Source organism: Mauremys mutica, chromosome 1, assembly GCF_020497125.1.
Source record: "Mauremys mutica isolate MM-2020 ecotype Southern chromosome 1, ASM2049712v1, whole genome shotgun sequence".
NCBI lineage: Eukaryota > Metazoa > Chordata > Testudines > Geoemydidae > Mauremys > Mauremys mutica.
Window position 1 is genome coordinate 28,442,947 of NC_059072.1, and position 22,729 is coordinate 28,465,675.

A 22,729-nucleotide genomic window follows, 5' to 3' on the forward strand; every position below is an offset into this window, starting at 1 on the left:
TACCAATGACACTCACTTTTTAGAAGAGATGGTTTTATTGCTGACAGCTCACATTGTTGCTTATTTTAAAAGCATCTTCCAAAAGACTTATTTTTCATAGATTTCAAAACCCTGCTCTCACTATCGCTGTTCTAACATCTACCAGAGCAATGCCTCAGGCAGCCGTTAATGAAAATTGTACATTCTGTCTCAGTAAACTAGTGTTTTGGCTCTCTGTTCAGTGTAGAACCACATCACGCACCAAAATGGATTACTTTTGTTCAGAGCTGTTCCTTTTAGTAGGTATTAAATTGAGCAGTGCTCAGGTGGTAAAGATTTAGCAACAGGAGCGCCCATTCTTTGTCCTTTTTTCTGATAGTTGGATATAACTCACACTACATATGGGGTATGTATATTCAATGGCAAAAAACTTTGTTAATGCAGAGTTACATTTGCCCAGTGATAGCTCGTACCCTTCCAGAATATCAAGTCCACAAAAATGCAAACTTCTGTAAGGTAAACAAGCCAGCCAGGAACCTTAACTCTGCCCCTCCCCCAGAGCTGGCAAGAGCCACTCGGAATTATTTGCATGCATTCCAATGGCTTTCAGTGGTTTTAAGTGTAGCTGTACTGAATGGTGGAAGTGGGGCAGATTGGTAGAGGTGTGTTTGTGATATGGGGATTAGTCTGAGGAGTGTCAGAGAGCTGTGATTGTGATATGAGGAGCCCTGGGTATGAGACTCCCAGAGCCCTGGGTCTGAGTCCCCCGGCCCCATGTATATTATCAAAGGAAAGAGGTGCATGTCTTCTCTGAGGTTCCAGTCTGCATCATTTCAATACAGAATTGGGCAGGCCGTGTCAGTGGCACAGCACTGGGGTCTTCTTGCCATGGTTATTGCCAGTGGTGAGTTGGGATATGAGAGCAGCCTGAGGATTTAACAATGGATGGGGAAAGCATAGGCTTAGGTGGTATCCTGTGTGCAAGTGTGAAGGGATTGTTACATTTTACATGTGATAGGGTCTGTTGAGCAAGTAACTTCAGTGTTTGAGCATAGGGCAGGTGCAGGTATCATCTGTCCATTACAGTGAAAAGGCAGTGAGTGAGTCTGGGTGTTTTGGGGCATTGCTCAATGGGCAGAGTTAAGTTATGTCGCCATTTACCTATAACTCTGTATTTCCTGGTTTTCAGAAGTTTCAGTTTTGCTGAACTCAATTTTCTAGAATAGCATGAGCTATCACCAGCCACCTTAACTTGGCATTTACAAAGTTTTCTGTCATTTAATTTTCTAGTTTTTTAAACAAGGAGAAATGTTTTTTGGTAGGCTCTAGTGGCCATTTAGGCAGTTGTAATTCTTAGTTAGGTTTGTGTTAATGTGCCTAAGGTCACCCAGCAGTCCAGTGGCAGAGCTAGCAGTAGAGTCAGGCAGTGCTCTTTCCTCTAGGCTACACGTTTGACTAAGTGTGAATTTTGTGTGATATTTTTACATTCCCCTCCCGTGTGTGTGTGTGTGGCACAGTCTGGCTGACAGGTGCCCCTGCCTCAATTCTCCCTCACCTGTCACTTACCTCCATGTCCCCCTTCCCAGTGTCCCACCCCTCACCTCCCCATCACCTGACCCTTTAACCTCTCTACCACCCACCCCATTTATCTCTCTGCCCATAATCACCTCCCTGCACCCCAAGCACCTTTCCCCCTATTCCCACCTACTCTCCACCCCAATTACCTTCCTCTCCCACTGAGCATGTGCAAGTGTAATTTATTTTCTTTTCAAAAATAGTTTCAGAACATCTCAGTATTCTGCTGTACTCAGATTACATTGCTGCAAACTTAAAAAAATACCTTTGACAGAAGCATATTGGAGCAAGATGCCCCCTCCCTTTTTTTTTTATTTCAAATCTCTGTCCTGGGTTGGATTCAAACTCTTAGTGCCTCAACGTGACTCAGATTTGATTACCAGCACATTCCCCCTTAAGCCAAACACGTTCTGTGGTAGAGAGGTAGTTTTCCAGATAGTTTCACTCTCTCTTTCTGTACATGCTTGGCATAATCCATTTGGCACACTGCCAAGCATTTCAAAGGATGAAATGAGGTTAACCAATGGGACACAGTAATACTAGAGTATAAAATATATAGGAATAACAGAGTAGATCTAGGGGAGTGGCACTATATGTGAAAAAACATGGAGGGTTTGGCTACACTTGGGGTTTGGCTACACTTGCAGCTGTACAGCACTGGGAGTTAAAGCTGTCTTCGTACAGCTGTGTAGGGAAAGCGCTGGAATGTGGCCACACTGACAGCTACCAGCACTGCAGTGTGGCCACATTTGCAGCATTTGCAGCGGTGTTGGGAGTGGTACATTATGCGCTGCTATCCCACAGAGCACCTCTTCCCATTCTGGCGCCGTGGGTTGTGGGAAGGGGGCGGGTCATTCTGCTTCCTGTCCCAATGCCCTGTGATGCATCGCTTCACATCCCAGCAATCCCTGTTTTTCCGTCCACATTTGGCTCCATCTTGCATCTTTCAACGGTTTCTGTGCAGCGCGATTCTGTGTTCCGTTTCGGTCTGCAGGAAATGGAGCCCGAACTGCTGAGGAATATGCTGACGAGTCTCGCCAGCACATCACGTTTGGCAGTTGAGCTATTCCTTAAGATCCAAAGTGATGAGGAGTCCGACGATGATAGCGAGTCGCCTGACACATATGACACTAAATTGCTTCTGGCATTCATGGAAATGCTCAGCACCGTGGAACGCCGCTTTTGGGCTCGGGAAACAAGCACTGAGTGGTGGGATCACATCGTCATGCAAGTCTGGGATGACGAGCAGTGGCTGCAGAACTTTCGGATGAGAAAAGCCACTTTCATAGGACTGTGTGAGGAGCTCGCCCCGACCCTGTGGCGCAAGGACACGAGATTGAGAGCTGCCCTGCCGGTGGAGAAGCAGGTGGCTACTGCAGTCTGGAAGCTGGCAACTCCAGACAGCTACCGATCGGTCGGGAACCAGTTTGGAGTGGGAAAGTCAACCATTGGAATCGTGTTGATGCAAGTTTGCAGGGCCATTAATCGCATCCTGCTAAGAAGAACCGTGACTCTGGGGAACGTGCAGGACATTGTGGATGGCTTTGCACAAATGGGTTTCCCTAACTGTGGAGGGGCGATAGATGGGACACATATTCCTATTCTGGCACCACCCCACCTAGCATCCGAGTACGTTAATCAGAAGGGGTATTTCTCTATGGTTCTCCAGGTGCTTGTGACTCACCGTGGGCGTTTCATTGACATTAACACAGGCTGGCCTGGAAAGGTGTATGATGCACGCAGCTTTCGGAACACTGGCCTGTTCAGGAAGCTGCAGGCCAGGACTTTTTTCCCAGACCGGAAGATCACATTAAGAGACATCTAAATGCTCATTGTGATCCTTGGAGACCCCGCTTACCCGTTAATGCCTTGGCTCATGAAACCATATACAGGGAAGCTTGACAGGAGCAAGGACCGGTTCAACTACAGGCTGAGCCGGTGCTGAATGACTGTGGAGTGTGCTTTTGGCCGTTTAAAGGGGCGCTGGCGATCTCTGTATGGGAAGCTAGACTTGGGGGAAAGCAGCATCCCTGCGATTATATCCGCGTGCTGTACCCTCCATAATATTTGTGAAGGGAAAGGTGAAAGATTCAGTCACGCATGGACCTCTGAGGTTCAACGCCTGGAGGCTGAATTTGCACAGCCAGAGAGCAGGGCTACTAGAGAGGCCCAGCTCAGGGCTACAAGGATTAGGGATGCCTTGAGGAAGGAATTTGAGGCTGAAAACCAACAGTAATGTTTGTTGCCTTGCACGGGAGTGAAGTGCAGTGGTTACAACGTTAGTAGGAATCTGTGTTTCCTAAGCTGATTTGCAGTACCTGTTTCTTTCCTGGGCTAAGGTATCTTTAACTTTCTGCAATAATAAAGACTGTTTTCAAAGCCAAGAATTCATTTATTGAAAAGAAAATTACTTTATTGACAGACATACAACTTTTTGGGAATCTGAAAGGGCAAGGGGGTGGGGTGGGGAACTGTACAATCACAGGTTTGAATATGTCCTGTCTGGAGTGCTGTGCAATGACTGCTGCACTTCAGGATGCCTATACTGTATGGTGATGGGGGTTGAGTGCAGAGGGTAAGGGTTGTAGTTCTCAGCGCTGGTTGGTGAACGTACAGGTGTTGGGGGCAGCTGGTGGTGGTAAGAACCCGGATGCTGGGAAAGGGGTTTTGAGCTGACATGGGGGCACAAGGGAAAGAGCTTTGGGACGGGGGGGGGCAGCGCGGTAGTGCTCCGCCTGCATGGCTACGAGCGCCTGGATAGAGTCCGCTTGGCGCTCCCAGATGCTTAGCAGCCGCTTCGTGCTTTTCTTCCTGTGCGCTGCGTTTTTCTTGTGGATCCTGCTTTCCCTTTCCCTCCAGTCCTGCGCTTTTTGATTCTCTGTGAGAGTTGCTGCATCACTTCTTGCAGCATGTCTTCTTTGCTTTTTCGCGGCTTCTTCCGGAGGGTTTGTAGTCTCTCAGCCGGTGATAACATGGGCAGCCGAGGTCTCAAGGTTGCATTTGTAAAGGCAAAATGCAACACTTAACAGAGGCAGCATTGTTTATACCAGACAGAGTTTTCCCCCCGCAGTTAAGAAGGGCACATTAACAGTCTTCACAATAGCATAATTTTCCCATCCCAAAGAAAGCGCACATAACCCACGGGAGCACGAAATGGTGAGTAAGGGGGAATGATTGGTTCAGGGCTTTACTGCGGTTTCTGTGAGTTGGGGAAAGCAAACAGCTGCAGGAGAAACCTACACTGAACTCTCTCCCAACATTTTCCACAGGAGTTGATCCTGGAAGATATCTCGCTGCTGCAGGTCACCTGGGAAGAGCGGGAGGGTCTTCTACAGCAGTGCGGATTCCGCCCTCGCCCCTATGTAGCTTGCCTGTGTCTTGCAATTGTCCCCCCACCCCTCGCGGCACAGTGGCGCAGACGCGTTAGCCTGACTGGGACAAGGACCACAGTGGTTCTCCCAATAAACTTGCGCAAGCGCATTGCCCACGCTCTGGCTGAAACTTTTGAAGAGATTACCAAGGCCGATTACCACGACGTGATAGACCACATCAATGCACTGTTCCGCATCTAGGCATGCATGCATGCAGCCCTAACCCTCCCTCCTCTCCCAAAAAATTTCCATCCTGAAAATAAAAGCCGCTTACCGGGAACCCGCTCCTCTATTTGTCCTCCACCAAGTACCGGCTGCTGCGACTGGCTACCTTCCTCCTGGCTTGAGAAGAGCTCCTGGCTGCATGCCTCCAGGGACTTCGGGGTGTCTCCCCCCACCCCAGTACCCTCACTCTCGCTTTCCTCCTCCTCCTCCCCCTGCTCTGAAGTGTCCATCATGGTCCTTGGAGTGGAGGTGGAGTCACCCCCAAGTTATTGCGTCCAGCTCTTTGTAAAAACAGCAGATCGTGGAGGCAGCACAGGAGCGGCGGTTTCCCTAGCGGGCTTTGCAGTAGGCACTCCGCAGCTCCTTCACTTTAACCCTGTGCATCCTGGTCATGGCCCCTTTCCATCATGGCCCTTGATATCTGCCCATAGGTATCGTAATTCCTACGGCTGGAGTGCAGCTGGGACTGCACAGCTTCCTCCCCCCAACACTGATGAGGTCCAGCAACTCGCCATTGCTCCATGCTGGGGATCGTTTACCGCGTGGAGGCATGGTCACCTGGAAAGACTCACTGATTGCACTCCACACCTGGCTGAGCAAACAGGAAGGGGATTTTTAAAATTCCCGGGGCATTTAAAGGGCGGGTCACCTGAGGCCAGTTCGAACTCTACTGCCCTGATGAGCAGAGTGGCTGAACAGGCATTCTGGGATACCTCCTAATACCTCTGGAGGCCAATAACAGTGCTTTTGGTGGCCACACTGGTGGAGCAGCACGGCATCAGCAGTGCTATAGTCTTTATTCTTCTCGTCAAGGTGGAGTACAACCAGCGCTGTAGCCAGGGACATACAGCGCTGTATATGCCTTGCAAGTGTGGACAGTGAGTGAGTTGCAGCGCTGTAAAGCCACCACCAGCGCTGCAACTCTCCAGTGTAGCCAAGCCCTCGCAGCTGTACAGTGCTGGGAGTTAAAGCTGTCTTCGTACAGCTGTGTAGGGAAAGCGCTGCAGTGTGGCCACACTGACAGCTACCAGCACTACAGTGTGGCCACATTTGCAGCATTTGCAGCGGTGTTGGGAGTGGTGCATTATGGGCAGCTATCCCAGCGTTCAAGTGGCTGCAACGTGCTTTTCAAAAGAGGGGGGAGGGGTAGAGTGTGACAGGGAGCGTGGGGGAGACAGAGAGAGTGGATTTTTGGAGCTGACACTGTGTCAGCTCCCTTCCTTGCAAGTTCCGACCCCTTCCCCCACCCCTCTCTCATTCACTAAATGCAAATAGCCTTCTTTGGTTTTTTCCTCACAGACCAGATAAGCAGCTGCTCCGAAATGCCCCCCCCGCCCGCCACGCTGTTTATCTCCTGAAGCAAACACTAGCTGTGGACATTCATCCCCCTGCCTGCCTCTGCTCGAGCAAACAGTAGCTGTATTTGTTTTTTAGATAAGCAGCTCCGGGAGTCTTGAGTTCACAACAAAACAAAGAGAGGCATTACAACAAAACAAAGAGTGTTATCTTTACTTAAAAGCATTATGGGAAGGTTCTGGAGGTCAGTTACAGCGTAGTAAGATTAATCACTGTTTACACTGGCACCCCAGCGCTGCAAGAGCAGCGTTGTTCTCTTTATTCCTCTCATCGAGGTGGAGTACAACCAGCGCTGTAGCCAGGGAGATATAGCGCAGTATGTGCCTTGCCAGTGTGGACGGGGAGTGAGTTGCAGCGCTGTAAAGCCACCACCAGCACTGTAACTCTCAAGTGTAGCCAAGCCCGGAGTCAAATAAAGTAAAAATCTTGAATGAATCAAATGGTACCAGAAATTCAGTGCTTAAACAATAAGCATATAGCAGTGGGAATATACTACTGACCAGGATGGTGACAGTGATTATTAAATGCTCAGGGAGATTAGAGAGACTACACAAACAGAAAACCCAATAATAATGGGAGATTTCAACTATCCTCATGTTGAATATATCCCCTCAGGACAGGACACAGAGATAAAATTTCTAGACACCAGAAATGATTGCTTCTTGGCGCAGCTTGTCCTGGAACCCACAAAGGGAGAGGCAATTCTTGATTTAGTACTAAGTGGAATACAGGATCTGGTCCAAGAGGTGAATATGGCTGAACCGCTCAGTAATAGTGACCATAATGTAATTAAATTTAACATACTTGTAAGAGGACAAATGCCAAAGAAACTCACGACAGTAGCATTTAACTTCAAAAGGGGAACTACACAAAAATTAGGAAGTTAATTAAATAAAAATTAACACTACCACGCCAACATCAACTTCCTGGACAGCAAGATCAGCTTCAACAATGGAACCCTGCAGACAACTATAAATAAGAAACCCACAGATCACCTCACTTACCTTCGCAGATCCTGTAAACATTCCAAACACACCAACAAATCTGTTGTCTACAGCTAGGCACTCAGATACTACAGAATATGCTCTGAGGATAAAGTCCGGGATACATACCTTAATACACTTAAAACTGCCTTCACCAAACAAGAACACTCCACTAGAGAAGTAGATCACATCATGGAACAGGCGACTTAAATACCTCAAGAGAACCTGCTTCAATACAGGGATGGAAAAACCCTCTGAAAGCATACTCCTACTTGTCTCCTAACATCCCACACTGGAACCCTTCTGGGGTACCATTAAGCAGTTACAATACTCAATCATTACACAATCACATCCTGAAAACAAAGCCCCTCTTCTGGCCTGCAAACTACACCCCCCACCAGCTCATCATCACAGAGCAGGACACATCAACTCAAAGTGAAACCAGCCACTGCCATAACACCAGATGCAAAACCTGCAGACACATCTCCACTGCCATGATGATCAGTACTCCCTACAACACACCTTTCAAGATCCATATGCCCTACACATGTCACACCAACTTTTAAAAAGGCTCCAGAGGTGGTCCCGGCAGTTATAAGCCAGTAAACCTAATTTCAAAACTGGCTCAAACTAGTAAAGAACAGATTTATCAGACACATAGATTAACACAATGTGTTGGATAAGAGTCAACATGGCTTTTGTAAATGGAAATCATGCCTCATCAATCTATTAAAATTCTTTTAGACAGTCAACAAGTATGTGAACAAGAATAATTCAGTGGATGTTGTATACTTGGACTTCCAGAAAGCCTTTGATGAGGTCACTCACCAAAGGCTCTTAATCAAAGTAAGTAATCATGGGATAAGAGGGAAGGACTTCTTCTGGATCAGTAACTGGTTAAAAGATAGGAAACAAAGGGTAGGAATAAACAGTCAGTTTTCACAATGGAAAGAGGTAAATAGCAGGGTTCCCCAAGAATCTGTACTGTGACCTGTGATATTCAAGATATCCATAAATGATCTGGAAACAAGGGTGAACAGTAAGGTGGCAAAATTTGCAGATGATAAAAAATAACTCAAGGTAATTAAGTTCAAAGCTGATGTGATCGCCCCATCTCAAAAAAGATAAATCAGAATTCGAAAAGGTACAGAAAAGGGCAACAAAAATGACTAGGGTATGAAACAGCTTCCATATGAGGAGAGATTAATATGACTGGGACTTTTCAGCTTGGAAAAGAGATGACTAAACGGGGAGATATGATGGAGGTCTATAAAATCCTGACTGGTGTGGAGAAAGTAAATAAGGAAGCGTTATTTACCCCTCTTCCTAATACAAGAAATAGGGGTCACCAAATGAAATTAATAGGCAGCAGGTTTAAAACAAATAAAAGGAAGTATTTCTTCACACAACACAGAGTCAACCTGTGGAACTCCTTGCCAGAAGATGTTGTGAAGGCGAAGACTATAACAGGGTTCAAAAAAGAACTAGATAAGGTCATGTAGGGTGGGTACATCAATGGCTATTAGCCAGGATGGACAGAGATGGTGTCCCTAGCCTCTGTTTGCCAGAAGCTGGGAATGGGCAACAGGGGATGGATCACTTGATGATACCTGTTCTATTCATTCCCTCTGAAGCACCTGGCATTGGTCACTGTTGGAAGACAGGATACTGGGCTAGATGGCCCATTGGTCTGACCCAGTACAGCTATTCTTATGTTCTCACCATTGTTAAGAGGGATAAAAGGGACTGTGCAAAAACAAGAGAATGCTGTGTTCACTAGACCAATGGACTTTACTAATTGCAGGTTTTAGTTTTGAGGAGGACCCAGCAATGTAACCTGTATAGTTTTTAATTGAACAATCTCATTTCTTTCCTCCAAAAATATGTCCATAATCTCCTAAAGCAGAGAGACCATCAGAGAAAATGAGAACAAACACAGTAAGTGCACTTGGGTGTAAGTAAACACTGCCACCAGTAAATAAAGTAAGAATCCCACCCCACCACTCCCTCAAAGTATTGCAAGTTTGGCATAAGAAAAATTTCCCTCAGAAAATAAAATATAAGACACCATGGCTTACATGGCATGAGAGTAACCATGCAAATGAGTCTAGCACCTACTGAATGTATGCCTTGTTTACAGTGCAAAGAAAAAGGCAAGGGTGGGAGGGAGGAAGATTGTTCCAGGAAAGCTTTTCCCAAACCTGTTTTCAAATCCACGTTCAGTGAATGTCACATCTCCCCAATGTGTACAGAGCATAATTTGGTTAATTAAAAACAAAACAAACCATTCAAGACATTGGTGCCGGAACTAGGGGTGCTGCCACACCCCCTGGCGTGAAGTAGTAACAACCCAAATACATGGCTTCCACACTGTAGTAGGGGGGAAAAAACAGCCTAAAAGAACAGCATTGGGCAAAAAGAGGGGGAGAGAGAGAGAGAAGCCTGAGCCCTGAATGTTCTAAGCAAAAAGCTGCAGAGAGATTTCTTGTGAGGGGCTTAGGGCTAATACTTTGTATATTATTAAATTAGGGTTAGTACTAATTCCAAGATCTCCTTCAGAAATAATATCACAAGACATTACTTATCCCAAAGGAGTGACACAGCAGTATTTAAATCCCATTCTGACAGGAGCTGTGCAAACAAGCTACTTATATAATGTAACTTACTATGGCCCCAACTCAGCAAATTACTTAAACATGTGCATAAATGATTTGCTGAATTGTGGTCTCTCTAGTAGCACTGATGCTGCATTTAATTGTTTTTAATGTACGGTGCTTATATGCACACGTTATCTTGAGTGTGTAATGTAACAGAATATTAAGCAACACAACTGTGGCCATAAGCACATCCCTATTACCAGTGAGTGCACATGTGGTATAATAAAGCCGGGAAAAGATTACATTCTGTATTTTGAAAGTAGGGAGATAAAACAAGTGAAAAAAAGAAGGCAAAAGGGCTTAGACAGACAACATGCACATTTTAGCCATTCAATAGCTTTGGGGTCAGCAGTACAGAGTCTGGAAAGTCCTTCTGATAGACCAGTATGAGATGAACAGAGAGCTAGCACCAAGCTGTGCAGTGTTTGCACATCAGCTCCCCAAGTAGAGTCTGTGGGCTCCTTTAAGAGGCCATTTCTGCTCTTAATCTTGTGAGCTACTTTTGTCAGGTTGTCCTTATAGGTAAGTGTATGAGCCTGAGTTACTCCTAGATATACTGGCTTTGGGTCATGCACCAGTCATTCTCTATTCAAGAAGATGATGAGTTCTCATGAAGCGTTCGCGCGATTGAGAGGAAAACATGACGACACTGTCTTTGACACCCTGGGTTTAAGTCGCCCCTTTTTGCAGTCGCCTGTGATGGCTGCCATATCTTGGTTCATATTGTCAGTCAGCTGCCCTGTAGTAGGCTACCGGATTGGCTATGCCATCTGCCTGGCTGGAAGTCAGCAGACTGGCTCTTAAGCCCAGCAGCAGCTCAATGGTGACTCAAAGCATTCCTCCAGGGCTGCGACAGCACCTGATTTGTTCCAGTCCTGCTCCTGCCTTGGACCAGTCTTGCCTCATCCCACGTAACTGTGTTCTGACACTTGGCTCCAATTTCTGACCTTTGTCTTTGGCACTGATCCTTGGCTCTGGCCTCTGACTTCGGTTCTGATGCTGGGCTCAGACTCCTGGCTCTTGACTCTAGCTATGACCCTTGGCTCTGGTACGTGACTCAGTTCTGACCCTGAGCTAAGATTTCTGGTAACCAACTTCTCTCAGACTATTGTGCCTGACTCCTGCTCTGACTATGAGGCACAACTGTCCACGTTCTGGTCACTGACACATTCCTCATCTAAGCAGGGTATGTAAGTCTTTTGGGGTACATCCAGACTACCCGCCGGATTGGCGGGTAGCGATCGATAAGACGAGATGCGATATATCGATCCCCGAATGTGCTCCTGCCGACTCCGGAACTCCACCAGGGCGAGCAGTGGTAGCGGAGTCAATGGGGGGAGCCGCAGCCGTCGGTCCCGCACTGTGAGGATGGGAGGTAAGTCGAAATAAGATACATCGACTTCAGCTACGCTATTCCCGTAGCTAAATTTGCATATCTTATATTCACACACACACACACACACACACACACACATCCCAGTGTAGACCAGGCCTTGGTATCCACATGGGATGGATTCAGTGGCTGCTTTGAAGATTGCTTTTGAGAAGTGAGTGTAAGCATGTTCTCCAGATGTATTATGTGGTATTCACACTATAATTATGCAATTTATCTACTCTGACACCTTTTTCCAGTCTGATCTTCTATAATTACCATAATCTAGGGAGAGTGGTATTATTGGGAAACAGTTACTCTGAGCTGAGTAAGAATGGCGGGGTGGGGGGGCGCAGTGTGGGAATTTTCCGAGAACAATGCAGGAGGTTGATAACGGTTGGCCCCCTTGGTTGAGGTTACTCAGCTGAGGTCAGAAGAACAGCCCTGCTTCCACCATGCAGAGAAAAAGGTGGCTGGCAGTTTAGTGTAATGCAAAAGATACAGGTCATTTATAGAAGCCCAGTCTATAAGATCCAGACCATGTGTCAGATTCTCCCTATTAACGACTCTATTAATATTTTCAAGTAGGTACCACCTATATGTTTTCAAGTACATTTTTAAAATGCTGCCACCTACATCTATATGCTGGCTTAGGGAGAATTGCCTGAGGTGTAGACTATACATCACTGAACCAAATAGCTAGTAATTGATTCCAGCAAGTGACAGAGAGGCTGGGGTTTCAATTTACACCCCTACTCTAAAACATCTAAGAATGTAGCTTTTGATATGAGTGTTGGATCGGTGCTACGTGCAGGTTTTTGGAGAAGCTATTAAAGGTAGCAATACATGTTCATTCTTCCAAGTTCTTCATTAGACTGTACATTGGCCAAACCGGACAGTCTCTACGCAAAAGAATAAATGGACACAAATCCGACATCAGGAATCATAACATTCAAAAACCAGTGGGAGAACACTTTAACCTGTCTGGTCACTCAATAACAGACCTAAAAGTGGCAATTCTTCAACAAAAAAAACTTCAAAAACAGACTCCAACGTGAAACTGCAGAACTGGAATTAATTTGCAAACTGGATACCATCAGATTAGGCCTGAATAAAGACTGGGAGTGGTTGGGTGATTACAAAACCTAAACTTAATTTCCCAATACTGTACTAATTTCTCCCTACTGTTACTCACACCTTCTTGTCAACTGTCTGTAATGAGCCACTCTCTTACCACTTCAGAAGTTATTTCCTCCCTTGGTATCCTGCTGTTAATTGATTTATCTCGTTAGATTGACCTCACACTTGGTAAAGCAATCCCCATCCTTTCATGTATTTATACCTGCTCCTGTATTTTTCACTTCATGCATCTGATGAAGTGGGTTCTAGCCCACGAAAGCTTATGCCCACGTTAATTTGTTAGTCTCTAAGGTGCCGCAAGGACTCCTCATTGTTTGTATTGTCTTGTTAGTAACTAGAAGCCTCCGTGCTCTAGGACTGTCATTTTAGTGCCTTTGACAAGCACTGGATTCACAGGGTTCAAAGCATTCAGAAAAATCAATTAAACAAAAAAGTGCAGTTCTAGTAATATGGTGAACGTGCTGGAGCGCATGGGCAATACAGAGACTAAATGTCCTGCACCACGTCAAGGATATGATTGACTGTACAGAGCCATAAACTAAACTCAGAGAGTGGATTCTGAGAGGATAGCAGGAAAACTATCACATGCAGGATGCAAGGTCCAACAGAAACTGCAATTGACTGGGCATGCAGGGTCTTATCTGGTGAAGACCAAGAAAAGCTGCTTTAAAGCCAGTCATTAATGATCTGGAGGATGGCGTGGACTGCACTCTCAGCAAGTTTGCAGATGTCACTAAACTGGGAGGAGTGGTAGACATGCTGGAGGGTAGGGATAGGATACAGAGGGACCTAGACAAATTAGAAGATTGGGCCATAAGAAACCTGATGAGGTTCAACAAGGACAAGTGCGGAGTCCTGCACTTAGGATGGAAGAATCCCATTCACTCTTACAGACTAGGGACCAAATGGCTAGGAAGCAGTTCTGCAGAAAAGAACCTAGGGGTTACAGTGGACGAGAAGCTGGATATGAGTCAACAGTGTGCCCTTGTTGCCAAGAAGGCTAACAGCATTTTGGGCTGTATAAGTAGGGGCATTGCCAGCAGATCGAGGGACATGATCATTCCCCTCTATTCGACATTGGTGAGGCCTCATCTGGAGTACTGTGTCCAGTTTTGGGCCCCACACTACAAGAAGGATGTGGAGAAATTGGAAAGAGTCCCACAGAGGGCAACAAAAATGATTAGGGGGCTGGAACACATGACTTATGAGGAGAGGTTGAGAGAACTGGGATTGTTTAGTCTGCAGAAGAGAAGAATGAGGGGGGATTTGATAGCTGCTTTCAACTACCTGAAAGGGGGTTCCAAAGAGGATGGATCTAGACAGGTCTGAGTGGTAGCAGATGACAGAACAAGGAATAATGGTCTCAAGTTGCAGTGGGGGAGGTTTAGGTTGGATATTAGGAAAAACTTTTTCACTAGGAGGGTGGTGAAGCACTAGAATGGGTTACCTAGGGAGGTGGTAGAATCTCCTTCCTTAGAGGTTTTTATGGTCAGGCTTGACAAAGCCCTGGCTGGGATGATTTAGTTGGGAATTGTTCCTGCTTTGAGCAGGGGGTTGGACTAGATGACCTCCTGAGGTCCCTTCCAACCCTGATATTCTATGATTCTAACGCATGGAAAAAATTTGTAAACACTAAGATTTCTACATCCATCCTCCACTAATGTAATAAACAGTCACCTTCTCCTCCCAGTAGCATCAGACAAGAACATCATCCCTTATCTCTGTATGTTGGATCAAGGAAACTAGAAGTATTGGGCATTGACTGGTTGCCAGAATTAATGTCTGTATGGGGTAGCCAATGAGACTCGTTGGAGCAATAAGTTTATTAACTGACAACTGGAATTGTAAACCATCCCTAGGCACTCACATTGGCTGCCAAATCTATGGTGCCATGTCTAGCTCTTAATCAGAAAATTGCATTGTCGGGAATGTTCCTTCTCAGTTAATTAAGATGCTGTTAATAGCAGATTAGAGAGCTAGGGGTCATGACTGCAAAAAAGTTAGGATTTTAATATAGTGCCTTCCCTAGCCACAGCTTCTCAAAGCTCTGTACAAAGCAACAAGTTAGGTATTGATAATACAGGTGACGCTACCTGCAAACATTTTAGCCAATGTGTGCTCAGCGATAGCTCACACGCAGCTGTAGATATTTGAGCATGTTTTTAAAAAAGGAATGAGGGTTAAAATTCCTCTGATGCTTTTCAAAGGGTAACAGAATTTTACTCTTTTTATAGGGCACATACCAAAGTTCAGCAGAATTGGCACTTGCCTCATCCAGCAGACACCACCAGAACTGACTCCATCTCGTACTTGAGCAGAATGAGCTGTGCTAATTAAAATCAGGATTTGCTCCTTTTTTCATATTTGCTTATCCGTCACACATTTACCAGCAGTGTGTGAAAGATTCTGCACTCAGCATTAGATTTTCAGAGTTGCATAGGGATTAGCTGTCTTGTCTGATCTCCTGATCTTAAAAATGTAGGCCGGGGAGGGACCTCAAGAGGTCATCTAATCCAGCACCCTATGCTGAGGCAGGACCAAGTATACCTAAGTCATTCCTGACCAATGTTTGTCTAACCTGTTTTTTAAAAACTCCAGTGATGTGACAGGGATTCCACAATCTCCCTTGGAAGCCTATTTCAGTACTTAACTATCCTTACAGTTAGAAAATGTTTCCTAATATATAACCTTAATTTCCCTTGCTGCAGATTAACTCAATTATTTCTTGTCCTACTGTAGCAGGGTGGACCCTGCTCCTTCCCTGAAGGGGTTTAAAAGTGGCCTGGCAGGGCTTGAGAGCGGCTGCTCTCAAGGCTGGGCTGATTGGGGAAGTGGCTGCAGCTGGGGGCCACGCCCCAAACTGAGGAACAGGGCCTTATAAGAAGGCAGGGAAGCCAGGAGCCAGACACATCTCTCTCTGCCTTCAGAGAGAGATGGGCCTGGCTGCTTAGGAGCTGAGACAAAATACCTAGGGTGAAGCAGGGCTGGGGAAAAGGCTGAGGAGCTGGGGAGCTCCAGCCTAGAAAGCCCCAGGCTCCGGCCTAGCAGTGGGCCAACAGGTACTGGGGGTTGCAGAGGGCAGCCCAGGGCAGCAGGTCCAAACCCTCCTTGCCAGTGATGAGTAGGCTGATACTGCAGTCTGCCCCCAGAGTGTGGGGCTAGACAATGACTGGCAGTAGCCAAATACTGAGGCAAGGTGGGGACAGAGGGTGAGGGTTCCCTGAGACAGAAGGGGAGACCCAGAGAGAAAGGGGTTACTGCTAGGGGGCAGCACCCCATGTAAAAGGGCACCGGGTCCAGGGAGGGACACGGGGGCCAGAAGACAGGTGGATCACCAGCCTGCAGAGGGCGCTCCAGTGCTGGAAACAGAGCTAATTCCCAGAGTCACCAGCAGGAGGCGCTGCAGGGGTGAGTCCGACCCGTTACACCTACCATCAGTGGACATAGAGAACAATTGATCACTATGCTCTTTATAACAGTCCTTGACATATTTGAAGACTTTTATCAGGTCCCCCGCTCAGTCTTCTTTTCTCAAAACTAAACATGCCCAGTTTTTTTTTAACCTTTCCTCAGAGGTCAGGTTTTCTAAACCTTTTCTCAGTATCGTTGCTCTCCTCTGGATTCTCTCCAATTTGGCCACCTCTTTCTTAAAGTATGGCACCCAAAATGAGACACAGTACTCCAGTTGAGGCCTTGCCAGTGCCTCAGTTACCTCCCATGCCTTACATATGACACTCCTGTTAACGTAACACAGGCCATAGGACTTCCCTGAATTAATTTCTCCTTCAGGTCCAATAGCTGTGGTTGAACTAGAGCATATCTTTTAGAAAAATATCCAATCTTGATTTAAAAATTGCCAGTGATGGAGAATCCACCACAACTTCTTGGTAAATTGTTTCAATGGTTAATTGAATGGTTAATTACTCACTGTTAAAAATGTGCACTTTATTTCTAGCCTAAATTTAGCTAGTCTCCACTTCCAGTCACTGGATTGTGTTGTAGATTAATCTGAAGGACTGAAGAGTCCTCTATTATCAAATTTATGTTCCCGATGTAGGTATTTAGAGACTGTGATCAAGTCACCCTTTAACCTTCTCTTTGATAAACTAAATAGCTTATAGCAAGAGAATCCAGGAACACAAAGGCATGATTTCCAATCCTTTTATCACTCTCATAGCTCTTCTCTGAAACTTCTCTAATTTTTCAACATCCTTCTTGAACTGTTGACACCAGAACTGTACACAGAATTCTAATAGCAGTTGCACTAGTGCCTAAAGCAGAGATAAAAATAACCACCTTTCTCCTACTTGATATTCCCCATCTTATGCCTACAAGAATTGCCTGGATCCTTTTAGTCAGAGAGTTAAGCTGAAATTGAGCTCCCAGTGCATTATCCACCATGACTCCCAAGTCTTTTTCAGAGTCACGGCTTCCTAGGCTAGAATCCTCCATCCTGAAAGTATGGGCTGCATTGTTTGTCCCTAAATGTGTGATCTTTCATTTGGTCATGAAATGCACATTGTTTGTGCCCAGTTTACCAAGTAATCCAGTTTGCTCTATATCAATTACCTTTCCTCTCTTATTTACCACTCCTCCAATATTTGTGTCATCTGCAAACATTATCAGTGATGATTTCTGTTTTCTTCCAGGTCACTGTTAAATATATTAAAAAAATGTAGGTCCAAGAACCAATCCTTCTGGGATCCCACTAGACAAGCCCACTCAATGATGATTCCTCATTTACATTTACATTTTGATATGTCAGCCAGTTTTTAATCCATTTAATGTGTGCCATGTTGATTTTATATCACTCTAGTTTCTTAAACAAAATGTCATTCGGTACCTAACCAAGTGTCTTACAGAAGCCTAAGTATATTCATCAACATTCTTACTTTGATCAACCAAATTTGTAACCTCAAAACATGATATCAAGTTAGTTTGACAAGATCTTATTTTCTATATGCTCATGTTGATTGAGATTGTATTACCCTCCTTTAATTGTTTGAGCAGTGCATCAGCCGTTCCATTATTTTGCCCAGAACCCAGGTCAGGCCGACAGGCCTATAATTACACAGATCATCCATATTACCCTTTGCATGCAAATTTACCCCTATAAATATAAGGGGTAGCCACACTCAAACCATATACGACAAATCTTGAAACACACCCTGATTTGTATTATTTATAGCTAGGTGCAGAGACCTACTCCACTTTGTGTTTGTAAGTTTGTCCCCTTGTGGTTCCTGCAGCTTTGGGTCCAGGAACTACATTTCCCAGGATGCACAGGGGGAAGGGAGGCAGGAGAGGGGAGACAGAGGAGAAGGAAAGTGAGACTCATAGACTTTAAGGTCAGAAGGGACCGTTATGATCATCTAGTCTGACCTCCTGCACAAAGCAGGCAAAGTTAGAATGTGAGCTCTGTGAAAGAAAGCCTTAACTTGCCAAGATCTGCAAATAGTTCCAGGAAGGGAGGAGGACGGCCAAAGTCCAGAGGAGGAGGAGCCGAACTTTGCACAAGCTGCCAAAAAAGAATCAAGGATAGTTCTTGCAGAACCAGGGCCACCGCAGTATTGATCTCCATAGACACCCTCAGCAAGCAAGAGAGCTAGTAGGTGTTTGTTTTCTTAAAGGGCTAACCCTCTTTTTAAATTGTGCTAAACTTCCTAGAGAGCAGACTCCCTTGAGGGAAGGGGAGAGCACATGAGAGCTTACCCTGCTCTTCCTAACTATCTGAGTCCATCTGGTTAATTGGCCCTTGTACAGAGCTTTCACAAAGAAGAGACCAATTCAAAGAGGTCCTAGATCACAAGTCTGGGAGGGAGGGGGAGAAGCGGAGCGGCGGCACGCTCGGGGGAGCAGGCGGCAGTGGAATGGAGATGAGCTGCGGGGGGGGGAGCGGTTCCTCTGCCCCCTCCCCCAGGTTACTTCCTGCGGCCCTCCCCATGCCCCCCACCACCACAGCTCACCTCCGCTCAGGGCCGGCTCCCAGCTTTTTGCGCCCCAAGCCAAAAAAAAAAAGGAGCCGGTGGGCCGTCCCTTGGAAAGCGCCGCCCCAAGCACATGCTTGGAGCACTGGTGCCTAAGCCGGCCCTGGCTGTAATTCACATGCAATGGGAGCAGGTTTTATGTTCGTTTCAATCTGGGGTGAACTCTCATGGTAAAGTTTTGGGGGTTTTGATTTTTTGGTCTGACTACTCATCCCCTGTGCTTCTCTTACCCAGCGTAACCCTTCTGCCAGGTGTTGCCAGCAGCCACAAAGGCTGGGTTCAGCATCTAGGGGCTCCTCCTAAAATTACAAAACAAACCTGGGAAAACTAAAAAACCCCAGAGCACCCTTAATAGGCAATACTTCTCACTCAGATGCACTGAGTCTGTGTATACAACAAAGACAACTTGTATTATGGAAGAGGGGACACAGTGTTAATTTGGGAAAACACAACAATTAATCAACAGTGTGTAAATAATAAATAAAACACCTACCCCAAAGCATCTTCACAGTGTCCTTCATCTCAGTTTGTCCACTTGCCAGCGTGAATGTCCAAGGAACCTTTAGCACACCATTTTATCCCTTCCCTTCGCTGCATCCCACTCACAGTTCGTTGTCAGAGGGCAGCAAAGTCCCAGTGCATTCAGGCAGGTTCACCTCCAGACCCTGTGGGGAGAGCAGTACCTGGCCTTACTTCCACTTCTGTGTTTTTTCTTCATCATCTTTCACTGCTGCTGTCAGGGCCAAGATGTAGGTAGCTGGGTCTGGTGGCTGGAACAGGAGTTGGAGTTGGGAGTCAAGCCAATGGTAAGAGCCACATTTGAAGACCAGGGCAAAGATCAGGAACAGGTCAGAAAAGCAGGAACCAGCCACAGAAGCAGGGTTCAGGAGTTAGCCAACAGGGCAGAGTTCAATGTAGCAGCCAGGTAGAGCCCAGTTATGCAGACAACTTCCTGTGCCTCTCTTTGGGTTTAAACAGGAAGCCCTGGTGGCCAATCAGAGTTCACAGTGTTCCTCCAGTCAGGGCCCAGGAAGCCCTCCCTGATATAACTTCAGGTTTCATGCTCTCCTGCGCAGTTGGTTAATAGTGAGCTGCTGGTTGGGAGCAAGACAGTGCAGGTTGACTGGGAACCCTATGCACTCAGGTTCAAGACCTGCAGAGTGGTGACAACTACCTACAACATGTCTATCTGGCCCTACTGCCTAGCCTAGTGATTTTTGCCCCTAGTAGGGGGACAAAGGCTCTCAGTGAAATCTAGTCAGGCAGCTCTTTTATTGCACTTCTATTGACTCCCCAGCAGGGAGCCACATAGCTGAGGGATCAAAGAACAAATAGGACCCTCAAGCAGAGTCCTCACCATGGGATGGAATGTACCATTCCTCTTCTCTCTCCTCCCTCAGCTGTCAACTCTCTACCCAGTGATGGGAGAGTGAGATACTGGTTAGGGTGACCCCTTCAGTACAGTTCTGCTACCCTTTAGTCACACAATAAGGATAACAACATTTCATTATCCCTACACTGAAGACTTAGAATCATAGAATTGTAGGATTGGAAGATACCTTGAGAGGTCATCTAGTGCAGTCCCCTGCACTCAAGGCAAGACTAAGTATTATCTAGACCATCCCTGACAGGTGTTTTTCTAACCTGCTCTTAAAAATTTCCAATGATGAAAATTCTACAACCTCCCTGGGCAATTTATTCCAGTGCTTAAACACCCTGACAGTTAGGACATTTTTCCTAATATCCAACCCTAGCACATGCAAATGAGGTCTGCTCATTGGGTCTCTTCCTCTGGTTCACCAATAGATGGCAAAGAGTACACCTTCCTTCTAGAGTCCTATTCACAATCATTTCTCTGACCCTTCCCCCTCAAAGGAAGATCTAGCATTATACATGTGTTTAATCAAGCTAAAAAGTTTGCTATGAACTCAGGAAATTCCATGACCAGGCAATGTGGGACCTAGGACTTCTTGAATTATCAGGAGAGCTTGACCCTACAATGTGCCACGTGCCCTGCTCAGCATGTTGCAGGATCAGGCACCTACTAGCTAAGAATAGAGAGTCACACTGGGAGGGAAGAGGGGGGAAAGCCTTGCCCCAGTGCTGTCAATGGGCGTTTTGCCACAGACTGCAACGGGGCCAACATCTCACCATAGGTTTCTAGCAGGGCTTGTTCTAGTATGTTCTCTGGTTTCATGCATTCTTATGCTAAACCTGTGTCACTGCTACTTGCTCACTGGACACCCCAGGTAAGTTCCAGTTACTTGTTTGCATGAGGGTCATCCTGCCCGTACTTCAGACTAGTATACGCTACCCACAGGTTTTAAAGAAAATCTTTATAGACTAAGAAATTCATCATATAAACAATGGAGCTATCTTGTCACAATCCAGAGAGAGAACTGTAAGGGGAGGATTTTTTAAAGAAACAAACCCCACTGTATCTTGGAATTTAATTTAAGGAACCTGAATGAATGTTGTTACTATCTGTGGCTCTGCCTGGCTGATTGGAAGTATGATTTACAAACAGTGCCCTATTCAATGGACTGTTCAGCTGGTGTGATTAAAAAGAGGATTTTCTATTATTAGTTCAGCAGTAATGGTGTGCTCAGTGCAGGGCAAGGGGGAAGAAAACTCAATCCCTGCTCCCCAAAAGCTTAATCAATCATTTAGGGGCAGATCCTCAGCTGTTGTAAATGGTCATAGCTCCACTGAAGACATTGGGGCTATGACATTGTATAGCAGCTGAGAATCTGCTACAGCCTCCTCTACCACAGGAAGAATTAAAAAAATTAGTGAACCAGATCCATCTATATCTTGCAATTTTAGGTATTATGTCAAATGGTGTTCTAGTCTAACTCCTTTAAGTGTTTGTCTTATAAAGTTTGGATCAAATTGTACTTTTTAATGTATGCATTTCCTTTCTTATCTTAACCTCTTTGAAGATACATACTATAGATTAATTCTGACATACTAATTGATCCACCAAAGAGCTAGGTCAAATTGTAACCATGCATTACATTTCAAAGCTGGAAGTGTATCTATGTTCAGACTTCAGTTTTGAATAAAGCATTCAGATAAATAAATGAGCATCCATAATAATCATTACAGCATGAAAAGCACCTGCAAGCATTAAAAAATAAATAACTTTATTAACAAGCCCTGTGAGACAGCTACAGTTTTAGACACCTTCCTAATGATTTATTGCTAAGGTAAATGACATGGTTCCATTTTTGTATGCAGTGTTGTTGCAGCTGTGTTGGTCTCAGGATATTAGAGAGACAAGGTGCGTGAGGTGATATATTTTACTGGACCAAATTCTGCTGGTGAGAGAGATAAGCTTTCGAATCTACCCAGAGCTCTCCTTCAGATCTGCCTGAAGAGCTCTGTGTAAGCTTTAAAGCTTCTCTCTCTCAGCAGCAGAATTTGGTCCAATAAACAATATTATCTTACCCACCTTGTCTCTCTATGGTTCTATTTAACTTAAAGAGGAAAGGGGGGACTACACAGTGATGATGGTGAATACATTTGACCTCTCTGTCACTCACAGGTACACTCACTCACTACAGGTACAACAGAGGTTCAGATTTCAATAGGAATTGATGAAGGCAACTAGTAGTGTGAAAGAACGTAATTTGAAACTGTGATCCATTAAGTGAAGAACCATAGTGTAAGCATGAAAGGGGGGCAGCAATATATGAATTTGCCACAGTGCCAGTTAGATTTTAAAACTGAAATCCAACATATTAGAATCCAACAGGATAATTCCTTTTATTGAGTCCAGGAAGTGTTATCTTACTACTTTAATCCTAGGTTTGTTTCAAGTCAACTTTTAACTTAAACAGTATTTCTCACATTGCGATACTTGCTTATTGTTAACCAACCAATAATTTAGTAACTCACCCAGAACCACAATATTTAATCAACAGTTCATCACCTACAGAAGCTTCAGTGACTCCACATGACTTTGCATTTTCCTTTAGGTTTATAACAGAATTGGCTAGACTGGTCTTGGTCGCCAAGGCTGAAATGACCGTGCTCTTAAATGACACAAGAAGAAGAATGATGGCTTTTTATGGATATGCAA

The 22,729-nt window shown here is 45.4% G+C and overlaps 1 long non-coding RNA gene across 1 annotated transcript in view; it reads right to left on the reverse strand.

Annotated features, from left to right (window-relative positions):
• Positions 1-19,388, reverse strand: part of LOC123346797 — a 31,132-nt gene extending 11,744 nt beyond the window's left edge. The window contains exon 1 of the long non-coding RNA XR_006573019.1: positions 19,139-19,388. This is a non-coding gene — a long non-coding RNA (uncharacterized LOC123346797). The remainder of the gene's footprint in view (positions 1-19,138) is intronic.
• Between the last annotated feature and the right edge of the window lie 3,341 nt (positions 19,389-22,729).